Source organism: Hevea brasiliensis, chromosome 5 (genome assembly GCF_030052815.1).
Source record: "Hevea brasiliensis isolate MT/VB/25A 57/8 chromosome 5, ASM3005281v1, whole genome shotgun sequence".
In the NCBI taxonomy this organism is placed as follows: Eukaryota; Viridiplantae; Streptophyta; class Magnoliopsida; order Malpighiales; family Euphorbiaceae; genus Hevea; species Hevea brasiliensis.
In genome coordinates, this window is record NC_079497.1 from 2482049 (window position 1) to 2505359 (window position 23311).

The 23311-nt window shown below is 35.7% G+C and overlaps 1 non-coding gene across 1 annotated transcript; it reads right to left on the reverse strand.

Annotated features, from left to right (window-relative positions):
• Positions 1 to 8102: 8102 nt before the first annotated feature.
• On the reverse strand, positions 8103 to 8208 carry LOC131180506 (small nucleolar RNA R71). The gene has a single exon (XR_009149273.1). It is a non-coding gene; the product is annotated as a small nucleolar RNA R71 (small nucleolar RNA).
• Between the last annotated feature and the right edge of the window lie 15103 nt (positions 8209 to 23311).

Below are 23311 nucleotides of genomic sequence, written 5' to 3' on the forward strand. Positions count from 1 at the left end.
TTTTATTTAGCTAAAAGTTAATTTCTTTCATTTTAATTCATGTTTGTTATTTTAGGAAAAAAATTATAAAGAAAAGCGAAGGATTAGAGAAAGTCTAATTTTAGGTAGGAGATCTCATGGCCAGTTTTGAGATTCTCATGATTGACTATGAGATTGAAGGAACAAGTATGGTTGCCTGTGGGATGATAATTAGGCACATGGCCAGCCATGAGATTGCCTCTTATACACATGGCTGGCCATGAGATGGTCTTTGAGAGGTTATTTTTCATCCAATAGATTTTTGACACATCATTAAAAGTGAGAGAAGGATCCAAAAGAGTGGATTGTTAGAAATTTGAGTTAGAGAAGAGGAGAAGACATTTTTGAGAGTCTCTTGGCACCCAAGTACTCAAGAAAATTTCATTGTAGAGAAAGAGTAAGAAATTTGAGAGGGTTTTCTCAGAGCAATTGGAGGTAAAGCAAGGATTCTTCATCAAGCACACTTAGAGTTTGTTCTTTTTATTTTTTTTTCTTTCTTTTATGTGAACTCATTTGTTAATTTGATGTTTGGATTTACTTTTATTGATTTTGAGTTGATACTTGAGAAAATGAGTGGCTAAATATTTTAACTAGGGATTTCATATAACTTGACTTGATTTAATCTCTCGATTTTGATCTAATTTTCTCTACTTTGCTAATAGTTGTTATTTTTGAGTTTAATGCTTTTGAGCATCTTGGCCAAATACTTGAATGATGTTGGATTTATAATCTATGGTTGAAAAACATGATTATGAGTTTGATAGGATAACAACTATCATATATTTCAATTAAGAGTGGAAACTAAAATTGGGTTTATGGGACTTTATTGAAATAGTCATTTTCTTAATGCTCTAATTAATTGAGTAATTCACTATTGGGAAATAGGGGTTAATTCTTTAATTAGAAGGTTTGATGATGCACGGAATAGATTATTAAATGCTTTTGGTTATTAACCCTTGCAAAAGTAGTTAAAATTAATTATTAGACAAAATTAATTGAGATTAATTTTTGGGTCACGTGAAATCAATATCCCTAGCCATTTTTTATTTGAATTTAAACCCAAAGTTTTCATTATTTTTACTAATTAATTTCCAATTTTAGTTAATTTCATCTTTATTTCAATTTTAATTTCTTAAATTTAATCTAATTCGATTATCTAAATATTAGTAAACTTAACATAAATTTTGATAATTAAAGACATTCCTCGTAGAAACGATATCTTATTCACTCTTTGTTACTTATATGAATTTGTGCACTTGCGGAAGCATATCACATGTAATATATTAAAGTTGAATTTTTATTCCTGACATTATCCTATCCATTGAATTTTTCGCTTTTTTAATCTCAAATGTATATTTTTTATTTTTATTTTAATATTATCTCATTTAAAAAAAATCGTAAATATTATTTTTGTAACTAAAAACAAAATCTAGTAAATTTTAAAATGGTATGAAAGTGTGTTGAGGATAGGAAAAGAAAAAATAAGAACAATAATTTAAGTTCTTTGACTGTCAAGAGCCCATGATCACATATAAAATTTAAAATAATCTATATGTCTTATATAGAAAGATAACTTTTAATATAAAAGTAGGTTCAATATTCACACACACACATCAATATTTATTATTGCCAATTTTGGTCAGATTTATACATTTGCTTTGTCACGACCCAACCTATGGGCCGGACTGACATTAGGACTTGGGTCAGCCTAAAGCCCCCGAGGCCCGTAGTAAGCCTAACTATTCCTCAACCCAACTCTAAGGCCTATTTGGGCCCAATTTCAAGAATTCAACAGGACGGAGTCCGACCATAAAATTGACATTTTAACGGGGAGTTTTTGACTCACCCGACCTGTAAACACAATATATAATCAATTGGGCAGCTCAGCTCACCCTCTACATACTCATAATAACATAAAGTCAATTGAGAGCTCAGCTCCCTCATCTAGTCTAACATACATACATATAATAAGTTTACCGGTCTAACATGGCAAATTATATTACAGACCCAAATCAAATAAATATTTCTAACACATGCGAAAATTCTAGGAGTTAACAGAATTATACAAATATTACAAACATTAATAGACGATCTGCGAAGAAGAAAAGCAGGTTAACCACAACAATAATCCTCCTGTAGCCTGGAAAAATAATGAACAGGAGTGAGCGTTCGACTCAGAGAGTAAAATATCAATTTTAACCATATATAATATCTATAGCTATCTAAAACTAATGGACCATGTGAAGTGAAATGCAACATCGTCATAAATTTCATACAAATCACATAAAAAGGCAATTTGGAGCACTCACACACCCAACACTGTCTAACAATACATATATGGGAGTTGATCCTATATACAGCCCTCTTAATCCAACCTCTGCCAGCGAAAATCTTAAGCCAGACATTCGCTTAATAAACCAAATACCGGGTCCCAGCGAAGATTTCAAGCCGTGTCTACCCGTCCTGTCCATATCCAACACCATACCACACACACACCAACGCACGCACACTGCTCCAAATTACTACAAACAACATCCATGGTACTTTAATAGTTGTGAATGCAACATAAAACTTGCCTAGAGTTTAACTACATAGATATATACATATAAGTGATGCATGGGCATGCTTGAACATATAATAATATCGAAATTACAATTAAAATTAATATTTTACTCACAGACTTAACCGCAGTCATTCTGGTGGCTGGGCGGAGGAGGAATGCTGTCCCGACTCACCTGATAATTTTTATTACAATTCATATATTACCCAACCATTTCATTTTATAAATTATGTTTATGAACATAGACTCTGTTAGGCTAGATATACTATTCGAACACTCTGGATTGGTTCTAGTTCCCTTGTTTCATTGTTGAACTTTTACTGAAAATCAAGTTCACTACTCCCTGCTGCCCTCCTTGGCTAGTTCCCTCAATATTAGGCCTATCCATAAGTGTTACAGACAAAGCAGGCATAGCATAGAAATGAATATGCTTCTGACTTTAGTTGCCTATCATCATCACAAGGGAGCAAATTATCAAAAACTTCTTTATATTGTGGAAACCCAATATTTTATGCATTTATTTATTTATTTATTTTAATTAGCTAACAATAATTTAATATATTTATAAAAAAAAATATTTTATTAGATGACCTGCTTATTTATATATATATAAATTTATGTTTTATAATCTGATGTGCGCAGATAATTCTTAAAATTTTATTTCTTAATTCGTCACCTTCGATTCTATTTTCAAGGTAAAAATTCTCGTTCTTTGTTTAATAATGGGTGAATCTGATTTTATTTTCTTTTCTTGATCTGTTACAACTACTCTAGAAATTCATTTTTTTTCTTTAGTTATTGGTATTGAGTTGGTATTGAGTTGGGTTGATCATAATTACTGTGAGATGATAACTTTGAATTTAGATTTTATATATATATATATATATAAAGTTATTTTATTTTATTATTATTTGATATTTTTCTCTTATATTTTGGGTGTGTAAGAGATTCGAATATTCAATCTGTCAATTGAAGTTGTCTCTTTTATTGAATCTAGCTATCGTTTTGAAGGTTTCAGGTGAGTGGTAGTTATAGTACATGACACTGTTTTAGTCCCTTTCAAAATTTCTCAACATTAAATTTGTTATTAAATGAAATTTTAAATTAGTATTTTAATAATTATTTTACATGTGATCTTCTAGAGTTTTATTTATTATATATATAGGGATGAACAGGGAAGCACCGAAGATGAAAAGAACAGCAGAACAGTGTATATATATATAAAAGTTATTTTATTTTATTATTATTTGATATTTTTCTCTTATATTTTGGTTGTGTAGGAGATTCGAATATTCAATCTGTCAATTAAAATTATCTCTTTTATTGAATCTAGCTATCGTTTTGGAGGTTCCAGGTGAGTGGTAGTTATAGTACATGGCACTATTTTAGTCCCTTTTAAAATTTCTCAGCATTAAATTTGTTATTAATGAAATTTTAAATTAGTATTTTAATAATTATTTTACATGTGATCTTCTAGAGTTTTATTTTATTATTAAATTTTATTCCGATTTTGATTAAATAATTAATTTTGTCAATTATCTCTGCATTAGAGCCATTAGGATTCCGGGAACAGGCCTTTAGTGTCTTTATATTGATTGATATCTGACTATAAAATTTACTGATGTGTTACACCAAATTTATTTGAAGATTGATTTGATCTTATTGACTGTCTGAAATTATTGAAATAAACTATTGGTATTGCACTATCAGTTATTATATGCTATCTGAAATTTTTCGTGGATTTTGATTGATTTGTATAATTTGATTTTCTATTTTGAATTGGTACATGTTTTCGGTATCTATATCTGCTATCTGACCCTGTCGTGTGGACTATCACGGTATTAGGTTGCATTATTGAGTCATGCATCATTACACTTTATGGTTTACCTTAGTATCATATGAATTGATATCTATGAAAGAGGAGGAAGGTATCTAATATCTGGTAGCGCACTTACCATTTGGCCTTTGGTGATATGGGGTATCATCACCCTGGTGTACTGTACCATAAAATTTTTATTGAATGAATTTCTCATATATATATATATATATATATATATATATATATATATATATATATATATGTTTTATGAAATTATTTTATTAATGATTTTGATAGCATGAGCATGATTTTATTGAATAGAAAAATTATTGTGAAATTAATCAAGCGTCTGCCTGTTTCTATTCCGTTGTATACTATAATTATCATTCACTAAGCATTTAGCTTAAACCACGTTTTCTCTGTCTGTTATCTATTTCAGATTAGTAGAATTCTGCAGCTAATCCAAATATTCAGTCCATTTTCTTGAGAGGGACAATCTTTGATTTTTTTTCATGGTATGCCCGAATTCATATTTTCTCGGGTTAATAATTAGTTTAGTTTATTGAACAGTTTAAGTTTTTATTTGAAATCTGTAGAGACTTCGCAGTTTACTTATGGGATATTTATGATGGTTATTCAATATTTTGTTTATTTGGATTTTGTCTATTGTTTGGGATTAGTAAGTGACAATATATTCATTCAAGATACTTTGATAAGGCTTGCATGATTTAAGAATACTTAAATTATGCGCCAGTCACGGTTCAAAATTTTGGGTCGTGACAAAGTTGGTATCAGAGCCTGGTTGATGTTTAGTAAACTTGCGGAGCATAGGATCCTTAATGTCTTTTCAGTTTATCATTGCTTTAGATATCCGCGTCCTTCGTACTTTTTCACCTGTCTTAATTTGGCTTATATTTTCAGATTTAATACTTGTTTATTAAAATGAATAGGTGCCTGAGTCTATTAAACGTAAGAGGAGAGCTAGGGCCAAGGGTCTTAATGGTGCAAACTTTGATCCAACAAGGGAGGTACCACCTCAAACTATTAATCAGACATCTAAACAGACGCCTATGGCTAAGATTGGGGCACAACCATTCCTTTATTTCTCCATACTTTTCCATGATATTTAGTACACCATCTACTTTGTTAGAGTATCATTTATCTGTATCAACACCTATGGGTAATGCAATAGACACTGATATAGTGTATAGGGGATGTATAGTTCACATTGGAGATAAGGAATTAGCTACAGATCTTATTTCTTTAGATATGTTTGAGTTTGATGTGATTTTAGGCATGGATTGGTTAGCCACTTATCACGTTTCATTGGATTGTCATAATAAAGTTGTACTTGATGCACATATTTTGCATAGTCATTTAGGTCTAATTTCACAATCATTTTATTTGGTTATTAGTCATTTTTAGCTAATTTCATTAGTTATTTAGTTAGTTTTCCATAATTGTCAACTTTGGATTAATTTGTAATTTTTGCTTTGTTTTGTAGGAAAAATGGTGTTTTTGAAGGACTAAAGAGAATTTTGCCATTGAGGAGTGTCTTCTACAGCAAAAAGATGCCAAAAGCAAGTTTTCAAGCTAAAATATGCATAGACCAAACTGTGCATAACTTGCCGCATAAGCTATGCAGTTCTGCATAAGGAGGAAGAACACTGTTCAGAACCGGTAGAAATGTGCATAAGGAAGTGCATAGCTTATGCACATTCTCACCTCCCTTATGCAGATTCACGAAATTGTGCATAACCTATGCACCAAGTCATGCGACCGCATAAGTGACCCAGAACCAGGTAGCGCATAAGGGACTGCATAACTTATGCGATCCACTTATCTGATCCATAAAGAGTTCATTAATGAGCTGGCAGAAGATTCCCTTAATGTATTCCTCCTAGAACATACTATTTTAGGGCTCCATGTCAGAAAAATGCTACATATAGTCCCATTTTCTCATTTTAGAGAGGGGAGGCAAGGGAGGCAAGGAGCAAAGAAAGAAAGGAGGAGGCTAAGCAGAATTTGAAGAGTCATTTCCACCTTCCACACCATTTTCAACTAAGATTTGCAGATTTCTTTCTTTCTTTACACTTTTCCACATTTCTAGTGTTTAATTCCTTACTTCTTAGCTTAGATTAAAGCTTTATTTCCATTTAAACTCATCATATCTTGTAAGCATTATGGATAGTGAGTAGTTTACTTTTGATTCTGGAGTAAGGGTTGTAATATTTGAGATATTTGTGGATTTTGATTGGGTAATCCATATTTTGTGGCCTTAATGAGTTTTATTCATTTCTTGTAAGCTTAATGACATGCTTAATGTAGGATCCCATTGAGTAATGTTCTTAATCCATGGTTGAAGCACCGAAAGGAGAAGGCCTTGTGATAGATAATCAGGAAATTGGACTTAATTAACTTAGACCTAGAAATAGGCTAAGGATTAAGAGGATTCACAGATTAATTAAGGAACTTAATGGGTCTTAATTAATTCTAACTCCACGAAAGTAGGATTAGTTTGATTAAGGCACTCTTTGTCTCACCCGAAAGGGAATTCAAAGGATTTAAGAATTAATCTCCTTAAAACTCATAAGTTTCATAAGATTGGACAACCAATTTAAAATCCCAAAATAGCTCGAATATGAAATCCCGAACTCCGGAATCAGCTTTTTACCATTGTTAATTTCTAATCGAATTTAATCATTTGCCAATTTAAATATTGCCATATTTGAACTTGCTTATTTCTATTTGATGCAATTTTAGTTTAATTAATACATTGTTGAATAGAATATTAATTTTGCACATTTAGATTTCATACTCCATTACCCATTAATTCATCATTTTAATCTCATAAATACTTCAATTTAGTCAACTTTTATATCGAAAATTCAATCATTAACACAACTCCTCGTGGGATCGATATTTTTCTATACTACTTATACGACAGTGCACTTGCGGTTGGGACGCATCAAGTTTTTGGCGCCGTTGCCGGGGAGTTGTTTGTTTAAGATTGAATTCTTGATTATTTTAGTTGTTTTTAGTTTTATCTTTGTTATCTTTTCATTTTGTGTTTGTTTGTTCTTTTTCAGGTACCTTTAATCTTTTATGAGAAGAGCTAGAAGCTCAAGTGATACATCCTTGTTGTTCAATCCTGAAATAGAGAAATTTTGTAAGGCCAACAAGAAAGAAACCAGAAGAAGGAAGGAAGTTTCGAGAGAGACTGAATTAGAAGCAAACATGGCTGATGAAAGAGTTAGAATTGGTGTTGGTAATGCTGGAAATGGTCAAAATAATGAAAATGAAGCCCAAGGAGAAGAAGTTGTTAATGCAAACGTGCCTAGGGGAAGTATGATGGATCATGCTTTTCCACGTTTTGATGACTTGAGAGAGAGCATAGCAAGACCAAGGATTGATGCAAATAGTTACAAGATGGATTTTGGAGTTCTTCAAATGATTCAGAATTCTCAATTTGGAGGACATCCTTCTGAAAATCCACACACACATCTGAAGAAGTTTGCTATGATTTGTGACATGCAAAAACAACCTGGAGTATCTGATGATGCAGCAAGGCTAAAATTGTTTCCATTCTCTTTGAAAGATAGAGCATTGGATTGGCTTGATTCTTTACCTCACAACTCAATTACAAATTGGGAGCAACTAACTGATGCATTTCTTGCACAATATTTTCCACCTGGAAAAACTCAAGAGCTGAGGAATCAAATGGCGACTTTGGACCAAGAGAAGATGAAACTCTCTATGAATCATGGATGAGATGGAAGGAATTAGAGAGATTATGCCAACATCATGCCATTCCAAAATGGATGATAAATCAGAATTTCTACACAAATGTCACTCCTGCAATCAGAGGAATTATTGATGCTCAAACAGGAGGAGAATTTATTATAAAGCATGAAGATGAAGCTTATGAGTTATTAGAGAAAATTGCAAAGAATACTCATCTTTGGAGTAGTCCAAGAGGACCAGCTCAACTCGAGAAAGGCAAGTTTCTTTGGAATGTATGATCTTGATCCATTCAACATGATTAATGCAAAGTTTGATGCACTTACAAATGTCCTTGCTAAGAAAATGGAAGATTTGAGTATGTTGGTTAGTTCATCATCATCAATTTGGAAGTTCACAACAAGTGGCTTATGCGGAGGAAACAACCGGTGTGGAGTAGATTATGGAGAACAAGCAGCATATGTTGGTAATTATGGAAACAAGCAAATGGGGAATCCTTATTCTCAAACTTACAATCCAAATTGGAGGAATCATCCCAACTTTTCATGGGGCAATCAGCAAGGTCAAGTTCAAAATCAGAATTTTCAACCACAACAGCAGAGTCAAGTTCCATATCAGCAAAATAGGCAACCATTGCCCAATTTTCAGCAGAAAAATATGAACCCTCCACCAAAACAGCAAGAACGAAATTCCACCACTGAAGCTTTATTGCAACAGATTCTTGCCAACCAAAATAAGCATGATGAGGAGATGAGAGAGGTGAAAGCAAGGCTGGAACAGATGCAAACACACAACAGAATGCTGGAAAACCAGATTGCACAACAAGCATCTTCCTCAAGTGCTAAATCTTTTGGAAAGCTTCCAAGTCAACCAGAAAATCCAAGAGAGCATTGTCAAGCTATTACTTTAAGAAGTGGTAAAGTTATAAATGATGAGAAGAGTGAAAACAGTGAGAAGAGAGAAAATGAAAAAGGAACTGATGAGAGTGAAAAACAAGAGAGTGCAGAAAAATGTAAAGAGGAATTTGAAGAAAAAGAAGAGAAATATATACCTCCTGAGCCCTACAAGCCACAACTTCCCTTTCCACAAAGATTTCACAAAGCCAAGCTTGATAGGCAATTTGGGAAGTTCTTAGAGGTTTTGAAGAAACTTTACATAAATGTGCCTTTTGTTGATGCTCTTTCACAAATGCCCTCTTATGCAAAATTCTTGAAAGAAATTCTCTCAAACAAGAGAAAACTTGAAGATGATGAAACTGTAGCTTTGACAGAAGAATGTAGTGCTATCCTCCAAAGGAAACTTCCTCCAAAGCTTAAGGATCCAGGGAGTTTTTCAATTCCATGCCACATTGGAGAGTCTTGTTCTACAAAAGCTCTATGTGATTTAGGGGCCAGTGTTAGCCTTATGCCCCTTTCTATCTATGAGAAGCTCAACATGGTAGATCTAAAGCCAACCCACATTTCTCTTGATTGGTGTGAGAACAATCAAGTATCTGAAGGGATTTTGGAGAATGTGCCTGAAGGTTGGAAAGTTCTATATACTGTTGACTTTGTCATCTTGGACATGGAGGAAGATTCCAATATTCCAATTATATTGGGAGACCCTTTCTAGCTACAATAGAGCATTGATTGATGTGAAAGGAGAAAAGCTTACTCTTAGGGTTGGTGAAGAGCAATTAATTTTCAATATTAATAACTCTATGAAGAAGCATCATTCTGAAGCTGATACTTGCTTGAGAGTTGATATTATTGATGAGCTGGTTGAAGAACACTTCAGAAAGAAATATCGGAAGATCCACTTGAAAATTGTTTGGTTCATGGAGGAGGCATAGACTATGACAACCCTCATGTAGCTGCATATACTCAACACTTAGAGGAAGTCCACCATTCATTTACGCTCCGGTTTTCAACTCACACAAAAGGAAAAAGCAGAATTTAAGCAATCATCATTCAAGGAAGAAGATGCACCTAAGGTAGAACTTAAGCAACTTCCTTCTCAGCTCAGGTATGAATTTCTTGGCACTAATAACACTTATCCAGTAATTGTAAATGCAAACTTGAGTATTTTAGAAGCTGATAAGTTGTTAAGAGTGTTGAGAAAATTTAGGAAAGTTTTGGGATACACCATAGATGACATTAAGGGAATAAGCCCACATTTTTGCATGCATAGAATCAGTTTGGAAGAAAATTGTAAACCATCTATTGAACATCAAAGGAGGTTGAACCCAAATATGAAAGAAGTTGTTAAAAAGGAAATTTTGAAGTTGCTTGATGCAGGGATCATATATCCCATCTCAGACAGTACTTGGGTGAGCCCAGTACATGTTGTTCCAAAAAAGGGTGGAATGACGGTGGTCAAAAATGAAAATAATGAATTAATTCCCACTAGAACAGTGACTAGTTGGCGAATGTGCATAGATTACAGAAAATTAAATGTTGCCACTAGAAAAGATCATTTTCCACTTCCCTTCATTGATCAAATGTTGGAAAGACTAGCTAGGCATTCTTACTTTTGCTATTTAGATGGATATTCAGGTTTTTTTCAAATCCCTATCCATCCAAATGATCAAGAGAAAACCACTTTTACTTGTCCATATGGAACCTTTGCTTATAGAAGGATGCCATTTGGGTTGTGTAATGCACTGACCACTTTTCAGAGGTGCATGATGGCAATCTTCTCAGATTTCATTGAAGACATAATGGAGGTTTTTATGGACGATTTTTCTGTTTATGGATCTTCTTTTGATATATGCTTAGCTAACCTTTCTAAAATTTTGCAGCGATGTGCAGATACTGACCTTGTGTTAAACTGGGAAAAGTGTCATTTCATGGTTCAGGAAGGGATAGTGCTTGGACATTTGGTGTCTAACAGAGGAATAGAGGTTGATAAAGCCAAAGTTGAAGTGATAGAGAAGATGGCTCCTCCTACCAATGTCAAGGGAATTCGAATTTTCCTAGGACATGCCGTGTTCTACAGACGCTTTATTTAGGATTTTTATAAAATAGATAAACCTTTGTATAATTTTTTAAGTAATGACACAACATTTGAATTTTACCAATATTGTTTTGATGCCTTTTGCATGTTGAAGCAAGCTCTCATCACTGCACCAATCATGCAACCACCTGATTGGAGCCTACCTTTTGAAATTATGTGTGATGCTAGCAACTATGCAATTGGGGCTGTTCTTGGTCAAAGAAAGGACAAAAAGGCTTATGCTATTTATTATGCTAGTAGAACACTGGATGACGCTCAAACAAATTATGCAACAAGCGAAAAGGAATTTTTGGCAATTGTCTTTGCATTGGAAAAGTTCGGACCTTACATTATTGACTCAAAGGTGGTTATATTTTCAGATCATGCGCCATCGGTATTGCTCAGTAAAAGGAGGCCAAACCGAGGCTCATTAGGTGGATACGATGCTACAAGAATTTGATTTGGAGATTAGAGATAAGAAAGGAGCTGAAAATGTAGTTGCTGATAATCTTAGTAGGTTGAAATTGGATGGTGAAGAATTGGATGAAATCCCTATTGATGAGTTTTTCTTGGATGAACAACTTTTCTCTCTTGTTGCTAAACTACCTTGGTATGCAGACTTTGTGAATTATTTATCTTGTGGAGTTTTACCTCTAGGTATAACATGGCAACAAAAGAAAAAGTTTCTGCATGAAGTGAAGTTTTATAGATGGGATGATCCTTTACTCTTTAGGAGATGTTGTGATGGTCTAATTAGAAGATGTATTCCTGAAGAGGAAATCCAGAGTATTTTGCATCATTGCCATGCTTCTGATTATGGAGGACATTTTGGCATCTCTAAGGCAACTAGTAAAATTTTGCAAGCTGGTTTCTTTTGGCCAAATCTTTTTAAGGATGTGAGGAAATTTGTGTTGGATTGTGATAAATGTCAAAGAAGTGGAAATTTGTCAAAAGGAGATCAAATGCCCCTGAATAATATTCTTGAAGTGGAATTATTTGATGTTTGGGGAATAGATTTTATGGGGCCATTCCCTCCTTCATATGGTAATAGATACATCTTAGTTGGGGTTGACTATGTGTCAAAGTGGGTGGAAGCTATTGCAACTCCAACTAATGATGCTAGAGTGGTAGTAAAATTTTTGAAAAAATTGTCTTGAGCGATTTGGAGCTCTAGGGCTATAATTAGTGATGGGGTTCCCATTTTTGTAATAAGCAATTTGAGAGCTTAATGAGGAAGTATGGTGTAGTGCACAAGATAGCTACCCCATACCATCCTCAAACTTCAGGACAAGTTGAAATTTCTACAGAGAGCTCAAGCATATTTTGGAGAAAGCGTTGAACAATTCTAGGAAAGATTGGTCTATCAAACTAGATGATGCTTTATGGGCATATAGGATCGCCTACAAAACCCTATAGGAACTACTCCCTTTAGGTTGGTGTATGGTAAGTCTTGTCATTTACACGTGGAGCTAGAACATAGAGCATATTGGGCCATTCGGACCTTGAATTTTGATCTTAAGCAATTTGGTGAGAAAAGGTTGTTACAACTTAATGAGCTTGAGGAATTGAGGATTGATGCTTAAGAAAGTGCCCGTATTTACAAAGAAAGAACTAAAGTTTGGCATGATAAGAATCTGAGGAAAAACGAAAACAAAGAAGGTGATTCAGTTTGTTGTTCAACTCAAGATTGAAATTGTTCCTGGAAAACTCAAGTCAAGGTGGACTGGTCCATATAGAGTTTCTAAGGTTTTCCCTTATGGAGCAATAGAAATTTGGAGTGAAAAATCTGGGAATTTTAAGGTCAATGGGCATAGATTGAAGCATTACATAACTGGAGACCCAATACTAGGAGCAAGCTGTTACAAGCTCTCCAATCCCTCACCTCTTTTCAGCGAAATTCATGAAAAGTCTAGCTAAGGACTATAAATTAGCCCTCTTGGGAGGCATCCCAAGTCCTTTTATTTTGCTTTTGTTGATTTACTTTCATTTTCATTAATTTTGTTTTTATCTTAAATCTCCCCAAATTAAAATTTTGACATTGTTAAATCTTGTCCCTTGTAGATGTAATTCAATGAAGAAAGTGGTGAAGTTGGGGAAGTAATTCTTAACTTGGAAAATTTTGTCCTTCAAAAGAAGCGATAAGCTTTTCTTTGCATAATCTGTCAAGGAGCTGCAATCTAGTTCATGCAGAGGAAAAATAAAATCTGCGATAAAAAGGGTGTCTGCGACAAATGGCTCATGTTTTTGATGAGGTTGGATGTATTTAAATGGAGGAAGGTTAGTGAAGCTATTTGAAAGCTGCAATCTGTTATTGCGGAGGAAAAGTATCTTCTGAGAGCAGAAAAATAGAATCTGCAGCAGATCACTTGTGTTTTTGGTGAGGTTGGGTGGGTAATTTTCTAATATTTATGCTTATAATGATATTATGGTGGTAAGTTGGTCATTTTTGCAGTTTTGAACTTCTTTGGGGTTATAGGATACAAGGTAGAAATGTTGCATTTTCTTGACAAATCTTGGAGATTTCATTTCTCATTTGTGGTTAGATGCAACTTCATGCAAATTTTATGGAGTTTTATGTGCTAAATGTTGATTTGCAGAATTTGAGTCAAAATGGCATAGCTCTCAAAGGTCTTTTATGTAGGATCCATTTTTACATGCTTGTGTGATGCACTTTTTATGAACTTTGAATATATTGATGTGTTTTTGATGAAAATTTCTCATGGTTTGTGCTTCATAGAATTATATTTCATCATTCCAGGGTATCTTTCACACTTGCAATCCATGTTCTATTGCATTCTTGATCTTGTTGAATTTGTGCATAAGCAACTGCATAGCTTATGCAATCCTGCATGACCAAAATTCTTGCCATTTTCACCTTTATTGCAAGTGCATAAGCAGAGTGCATAGCTTATGCAACTCTGCATAACCTCATTTTGTCAAATTTCATATCTGTCAAAACTTGCATAAGGTGAGTGCATGACTTATGCACATTTGCATAACTTCAAATCCTTCATTTTCTCCTCTGCCGAAGTTTGCATAAGGAAGGTGCATAAGCTATGCATACGCATAACCAAAAATCCAAAGCTCCAGTCTGCAGAAGGTTGCATAAGCGAGTGCATAACCTATGCATACGCATGACGAAAACCGAAAAAATCAACCTTGCCGAGGATGCATAAGGAAGGTGCATAAGTTATGCATACGCATAACCAAGATCTCCAAAAATCAATTCAGCCGAAGAGTGTATAAGCGAGTGCATAACCTATGCACTCTGCATAACCAGAAAATCCCAAAAGTTGCCGAGACTGCATAAGCAATGTGCATAGCCTATGCATACGCATAACCAAAATTCTGAATTTCAAAACCTACCGCGAGTGCATAAGCGAGTGCATAGCTTATGCACTTACGCATGACCACCAACCAAAATTCAAAAAAAATTGCGCGAGTGCATAAGCGAGTGCATAGCTTATGCACATCTGCATGACCCAAGTTTACGAAAAACCATTCTTGCGAGAGATGCATAAGGAGTGCATAACTTATGCACTCCCGCATGACTTCGCTCCTCACCATTTCAGGGTCACCGAAACGTGCATAAGGACAGTGCATAACCTATGCACTTGTGCATAAGCACTTTTCTGAAATATAAATCCTTTTGAAACACGCACAGGTTATGCATAAATCATTTTCCCCTTATGCAGTCTCCTACAACCCGATTCAAATTCATTTTCAGCAAAGACCATTCCCACCACCTCCACTTCCCGACTCTTGAACCCCACGACCGCCCTTCAACCTTCATTCTTTCCGGCATTCTCGCCGTCTCTCTCCCATCTTCTCCATCAGCGCTCTCATCACGAAACCCTAAATCCCCCTACATTTTCATTTCCCCTATCTCTTCTCCAATCGACCATGGATTCCCCTCCACATTCCCGCCCCGCCTCTCCTCTTGAAGTCTCTCCATTGTCTTCGATACATCCCCCTTCCAATCCTCCACCACAAACGACACCACCACCACCTACATCAACAACATACAAACGCAAAATCCGATCCAAATCCGTGCGACCCATGTCCTCTGCTCCTCCTCTGTCCAAACGCAAAGACCCACCCACCCCATTTTCGGAGCCACCTCCTAAAAAGCCAAAAGCTCCAGCCTCTACACCTTCTTCCAGCAAAAAGACAATTTCAGCAACCCCATTTGTATCAAAGCTACCCTGGCCTCTCCCTGATACAATTCAAAAAGCCGCTTTCAAAAGACTCAAAGATAGAAGGGTACAACCTACTAGGTATATATCTGTTGATGCTCTACAATCTATGGGTTTATTTGATAATGTAGTTGCATTTCTTGACGGTATGGGTTGGACAGAATTTGTGCATAAGCAAGAGGTAGTTTATCCAATTCTAGTTTTGGAGTTTATTTCTTCATTCTCTGCTACCCTCAACTTGCATGATGTAGACCATAAGCCAATTATGACATTTAGATGCTTGGGGCAAAATAGAGAGCTGTCATTGGATCAATTTCATAGCATTTTTGGTTTTGCAATTGATGGGTTCTTTAGAGTGCCACATACTGGAGTAGAGGTAGCCAATAAGGGCATCTGGAATCCTGCCCAATTTTGGAGAATCATAACAAACCAACCCCAAACCTTCTCTGCTGGTAGGTCCAAAACATCCCAAATCCTTGACCCTGCACTTAGGTTTATTCATAGGTTGATGGCTAGCACCATATTGGGCAGAGGGACTAGTTAGTCTTTGTGGGCAAATCTGAACTATTTATGTTATGGTGTGCATTTCACAAAGTTAAGGTGTCTCGGGTTACTTCTTTTGCGAACATGTGCTGCATATTGCCACCAAATCCATTGGTGACATTGTTTTGGGTGGGCTCATTACTGTCATAGCCAAGCATTTTGGCTTTAATCCTGCAGAGCACTCAATCCCAGCACTTGAGGACACTTCCTATTTTGATACTGCACACTTAACCAAAAGCAGGTTTCATTTATCATATTTTGATGATCTGGCCACCTGCAGTGGCCGAGCCTATTGCACAACGAAACCCAACCTTTCACACGGTCCCACACCCTACTACCCCTACCCCACCCCTCGGCCTACTCGGGACACTCCAGCTACCTCTGCTCGGCATTCCTCCTACTGTTGAACCTACCTCATCCACACCTCCTCCATTCAACACTAAAGCCTTATTCACCTACCTTGACAGGCTTAGTGATGATATCTACTTTGTGGATAGGAAGCTTGACAGTGGTCTTGATACACTAAAGGATCGTCATGATCAACTATTTGACCTTGTCATGGAAACCAGGGACAAACAGAAAGAACTGAAGGAGATGGTGAAGCAACTCATGATGTTTCTGGGCATGCCACCCCCACCTCCATCACCTCCTCCTGCACCATCATTTCGACAGCCGGCAGCAGCCACCAGCCCCTTAGCAACATCCTTGGACAAAGGAAAAACAATAGACATAGATTAGTGTTTAGTTTACTTTTGTTCAATCTTGTAGGACCTTTTCTTTGTAAATATGTTCAAACATTTATACTTTGTTTTGGATTTTGTTGCTTTGTTCTGAATTAGTTTCTTTTAAATTCTGTTTCTTTTGAAGTTTTATTGAATAGCTATTACATTAGTCCTCTTTGATTTTTATTGCACTTATTGCCTTTTTGTACATATTTGCCCATACTCTGTCTATATTTCCATACTTTTACTGCTGGTTGTACATTTCCCCTTGCCAATTCCCATGCAGCAGTTTTTGTATACACTGCACAGCTATGAATTTCCTCATGCATAACCTTTGCATAGCTTTGTGCAACCCTTTACGCTATACTGCAGGCTGCAGGTTGTATTTCCCTTATGCAACTGTCCTGCATAGCCTATGCAACATCTATTGCCTCTTATGCAGCACCGCATGGCTTATGCACCTTACCTATGCACATGTTCTGGACAGCACTTAACTCTGCATAACCTGTGCAGCCTCTTATGCATCCCTTTAACTTGAATTCTCATACTGGTAACTCTTTCTTTTTGTTCTTATTTTTACAATTCCTGGTCAATATTATTTGCTTTGAGTTTTGGATATCTCTCGTTTGAGACATTGAGGACAATGTCTAATTTTGAGTTTGGGGGTGCACATTTTGATTTTTAGCTTTATTTTTCACATTTTGAGTATAAGAACATCTCATCCCATTTCATTTACATATATTGTAAATATTTTACATATACATCCATACATACATATTCATTACACATTTACACACACATTATACATCACTTAGAAATTGTACAAATTGCATACAAATAGACTTCCTCCATTTAGTTCATGCATTACTCATTTTAGGAATCATACACCATGCATTAAAATCTTTTGCCAAATCCCTTGAGTATTGAAAATGTGCCTATGAAAGTGATTTGACTCACCTTTTAGTTGGGTTTGTGGATTGAAAGTTTCCTAAAAGGTGCAAGGTTTTGAAGTGTCTATCCCTTGCCTATATCTTCTTAGCCAAAAGCCACCCAACTAGTCATTTGGAGATGGAAGTGTTTAGAGGAATTATTGGATATAAGGTAGTCAAATGATGTCTCACCAATCCTAGAACAAATTTTCTAAACCTTTCAAGTGAAATACCAGCTTGTACTTGAAAAGAGAGATGATTAGGCATTCTTTGATTTAAACCTTCTCATTTTAAACCTTTGGCCCTTTTTCCCAACTAAAATTTATCCTTGCAAACCCCTTTGAGCCTTTTTGTCCCTAATTTTTCTTGAAACCCTTATTACTACCTAGCCAATGAACCAAACACTCCAACCCTTTTCATGAGAATAATTATTCATAATATTAGGTACATAAAAAAAAAAATACAATAAAAAGGAGAAGAAATACTTGTCACCTTGTAAAAGTGCTAGTATATGTGCTTTTCACTATTGCCATTCAAAATGAAAGAAATCCACCCAAAGTATCAAAAGAAATGAGTTTGGGGGTGGCAATTTTAGGGACAATCATCAAAAGAAAAATACAAAATACAAGTTAAAGTATCAAAATGTCCCTCCATTTTTATGTGTTTTGTAAACTATGCTAGCACTTGACAATTCTCATTGTATATTCTTCTCTCCCATATATATAAAAAAATACATATATATATATAATAAAGTGTACCTTATGTTTAAAAATTGAAAATATTCTCATGCTTTGAATACTTTTTACCCATCTTTCTTCTTAGCCTCATTTTAAACCCCATGGCCTCATTACATCCCTAAAAAGACCTTTGATCTCTTGATAGTACTTGCTACATTAGTGGAGATAGGAGTAGGGAATTTGCCTATGGGATTGGAAAACTATTCATCTATTCATTCAATTCTATCATTCCATGTTGAGATACTTTGGTTATCAATTGTCCTAGAATTCCTTTTGAGCATGACTCTCTCTTTTGATTAGTTGGTTTGGGGATTTGAATGATAATTGACTTAATGGCTAAGCGGTGAAAGCTTGGATAAGCATTAGATTCTTTGCATTTTGAGGGATGGGTATATGGATTGTTGGTATGGCTAAAGGTGTGTTAAGTTACTTTAATTGGTAATTTTCATAACTCTTTGGATAAGGCACCCCTAAAAAAACTTTGCATCACATTTTAAAGTTTGCTTGAGGACAAGCAAAAGCTTGAGTTTGGGGGTATTTGATGCACATATTTTGCATAGTCATTTAGGTCTAATTTCACAATCATTTTATTTGGTTATTAGTCATTTTTAGCTAATTTCATTAGTTATTTAGTTAGTTTTCCATAATTGTCAACTTTGGATTAATTTGTAATTTTTGCTTTGTTTTGTAGGAAAAATGGTGTTTTTGAAGGACTAAAGAGAATTTTGCCATTGAGGAGTGTCTTCTACAGCAAAAAGATGCCAAAAGCAAGTTTTCAAGCTAAAATATGCATAGACCAAGCGTGCATAACTTGCATAAGCTATGCAGTTCTGCATAAGGAGGAAGAACACTGTTCCAGAACCAGCCGAAATGTGCATAAGGAGACTGCATAGCTTATGCACATTCTCACCTCCCTTATGCAGATTCACGAAATTGTGCATAACCTATGCACCAAGTCATGCAGCTTCGCATAAGTGACCCAGAACCAGTAGCGCATAAGGGTGCATAACTTATGCGATCCACTTATCTGATCCCATAAAGAGTTCATTAATGAGCTGGCAGAAGATTCCCTTAATGTATTCCTCCTAGAACATACTATTTTAGGGCTCCATGTCAGAAAAATGCTATATATAGTCCCATTTTCTCATTTTAGAGAGGGGAGGCAAGGGAGGCAAGGAGCAAAGAAAGAAAGGAGGAGGCTAAGCAGAATTTGAAGAGTCATTTCCACCTTCCACACCATTTTCAACTAAGATTTGCAGATTTCTTTCTTTCTTTACACTTTTCCACATTTCTAGTGTTTAATTCCTTACTTCTTAGCTTAGATTAAAGCTTTATTTCCATTTAAACTCATCATATCTTGTAAGCATTATGGATAGTGAGTAGTTTACTTTTGATTCTGGAGTAAGGGTTGTAATATTTGAGATATTTGTGGATTTTGATTGGGTAATCCATATTTTGTGGCCTTAATGAGTTTTATTCATTTCTTGTAAGCTTAATGACATGCTTAATGTAGGATCCCATTGAGTAATGTTCTTAATCCATGGTTGAAGCAGAAAGGAGAAGGCCTTGTGATAGATAATCGGAAATTGGACTTAATTAACTTAGACCTAGAAATAGGCTAAGGATTAAGAGGATTCATGATTAATTAAGGAACTTAATGGGTCTTAATTAATTCTAACTCCACGAAAGTAGGATTAGTTTGATTAAGGCACTCTTTGTCTCACCCGAAAGGGAATTCAAAGGATTTAAGAATTAATCTCCTTAAAACTCATAAGTTTCATAAGATTGGACAACCAATTTAAAATCCCAAAATAGCTCGAATATGAAATCCCGAACTCCGGAATCAGCTTTTTACCATTGTTAATTTCTAATCGAATTTAATCATTTGCCAATTTAAATATTGCCATATTTGAACTTGCTTATTTCTATTTGATGCAATTTTAGTTTAATTAATACATTGTTGAATAGAATATTAATTTTGCACATTTAGATTTCATACTCCATTACCCATTAATTCATCATTTTAATCTCATAAATACTTCAATTTAGTCAACTTTTATATCGAAAATTCAATCATTAACACAACTCCTCGTGGGATCGATATTTTTCTATACTACTTGTACGACCCGTGCACTTGCGGTTGGGACGCATCAGTACTCTTTAAAATTCCTACGGAGTCAGAATTTCAATTTCAGGGAGATCGTAGTATAGCCTCTAGTGATCTTATCTCAGTAGTGAGTGCTAGATGATTATTGCGAAAGAGTTGAAAGGGGTATCTAGCTTATGTTAGAGATGTTCAGGTAGAAGTGCAGGTTTGGAGAATGTTATAGTGGTTAAGGAGTTTCCTGATGTGTTTCTAGAAAATTTATCAGGTTTACCCCAGGAGTGAGAGGTAGAGTTTGGTATAGACTTAGTTCCTGGAACTGAGCCCATATCTATGCCACCTTATCGTATGGCATCCGCAGAACTTAAGGAGTTGAAGGAGCAGCTATAGGACCTACTAGATAAGGGGTTTATTCGCCCTAGTGTTTCTCCATGGGGTGCTCCTGTGTTATTTGTACGAAAGAAGGATGGGTATTTGAGAATGTGCATTGATTATAGGCAATTGAATAAGGTGACTATGCGTAATAAGTATCCTCTTCCATGCATAGATGACCTGTTTGACCAACTTCAAGGTGCAAAGTATTTTTCCAAGATTGATCTTCGATCTGGGTATCATCAATTGAGGGTCAAGAAAGAAGACATACTCAAGACGACCTTTAGGACTAGGTATGGACACTATGAATTTCTTGTAATGTCTTTTGGTCTTACCAATGCTCCAGCCGCTTTTATGGATCTCATGAATAGAGTTTTCAAGCCTTTCTTAGATCAATTTGTTATAGTGTTCATCAATGACATTCTAGTGTACTCAAAGAGTAAAAAGGAGCATGAGCAACATTTGAGAATTGTCCTTCAGACCTTACGGGAACACAAGCTATATGCCAAGTTCTCAATATGTGAGTTCTGGTTAGATAGTGTGGCTTTCCTAGGCCATACAGTATCCAAGGATGGGGTGTGCATTGATAAGAAGAAAGTTGAGGCAGTGCTTCATTAGCCTAGACCCACAACTATGCCAGAGATTCGTAGTTTCTTGGGTTTAGCGGGGTATTATAGACGGTTTGTTCAAGACTTCTCTCGTATTGCAGCACCTTTAACTAAGTTGACACAGAAGAATGTCAAATTTCAGTGGTCTGAGGCCTGTGAAAAAAGTTTTCAGGAGCTTAAGACTCGTTTAACTACAGCACCAGTGTTAGCCTTCCGTCTAGATCAGGGGGTTATGCAGTGTATTATGATGCTTTTAGGATTGGTTTAGGATGTGTTTTGATGCAACATGGACAGGTTATTGCATATGCTTCTCGTCAGTTGAAAAGACACAAGCAGAATTATCCAGCTCATGATTTGGAAATGGCTGTAGTAATTTTTGTTTTAAAAATTTGGAGGCACTATCTGTATGATGAGACTTGTGAAATCTTCACTGACCACAAAAGTCTCAAATACATCTTTGACCAATGTGATCTTAATCTTAGGCAAAGGAGATGGGTAGAATTGCTGAAGGATTATGATTGCACCATACAGTATCACCTTGGAAAAGCTAATGTGGTGGCTGATGCTCTAAGCAGGAAGTCTTCTAGTAGTTTAGCCCATATATCTACCAAGATGAGGCCTCTAATTGGTGAACTACATGAGTTGCTAGATCAGGGAGTAGAATTTGAAATCATATCTGGATCATTCTTAGCACATTTTTGAGTTAGGCCTATCTTGATTAATCGAATTAAGGTTGCTCAGAAGAGAGATTGTCAGTTGTGTGAGATTATAGATAGTATTCATCAAGGCCAAGCTCAAGAGTTCATGTTAAATGATGATGGAGTTCTTCGTTATGGCACTAGACTTTGTGTCCCCAATGTTGATGAGTTGAGAAGAGAAATCATGGAGGAGGCACACCATTCTGCTTACACAGTATACCCAGGTTCAACTAAGATGTACTGTGATTTAAGGGAGCATTATTGGTGGAGTGGCATGAAGAGGGATGTTGCAGATTTTGTTGCTAAATGTTTAACTTTTCAGCAGGTTAAGGCAGAACATCAGAGACCATCTGGGTTACTTCAGCCATTGCCTATTCCTGAGTGGAAGTGGGAGCACATTGCTATGGACTTTGTTGTGGGTTTACCTAGTACACGAGGTGGTTACAATGCAATTTGGGTGATAGTAGACATATTGACAAAATCTGCTCATTTCCTTCCTATGAAGACTACATATGACTTTGCTAAACTTGCACAGTTATATATAGACAAGATTATTAGTCTTCATGATGTTCCAGTTTCCATTGTCTTTGATTGTGGTACTCAGTTTACTTCTCAATTTTGGAATAAATTTCAAGAAGCTTTAGGAATACGAGTAGACTTTAGTACTATTTTTCACCCTCAGACAGATAGACTGTCAGAAAGGACCATACAGACATTGGAGAACATGCTTCGTGCATGTGTTATGGATTTTGGTGGCTGTTGGGATCATCATTTGCCTTTAGTGGTGTTTGCTTATAATAATAGTTATCAGGCAAGAATGGATATGGCTCCATATGAGGCATTATATGGTCGAAAGTGTAGGTCACTGATTTATTAGGTTGAAGTTGGAGAAAGAAGGCTTACTAGATCAGAGTTGATACAATTAACTTCAGAGAAGGTTCGACTAATTCGTGATAGACTTTTGACTGCTCAAAGTCGACAAAGAAGTTACACTGACCCTAAGCATAAAGACGTAGAGTTTATGATTGGTGATCATGTATTTCTGAGAGTTTCACCTATAAAAGGAATCATGAGGTTTGGGAAGAAGGGGAAGCTTAGTCCTTGTTTTATTGGTCCATTTGAAATTTTGGAGAGAGTTGGACCTGTTGCTTACCATTTAGCCCTGCCACCTAGTTTTGCACATGTACATCCAGTTTTCCATATTTCTCTGCTTAGGAAGTATGTACGAGATCCATCTCATGATTTGCAACCTCAAACCATGCAATTTAGGGATGATATGTCATATGAGGAG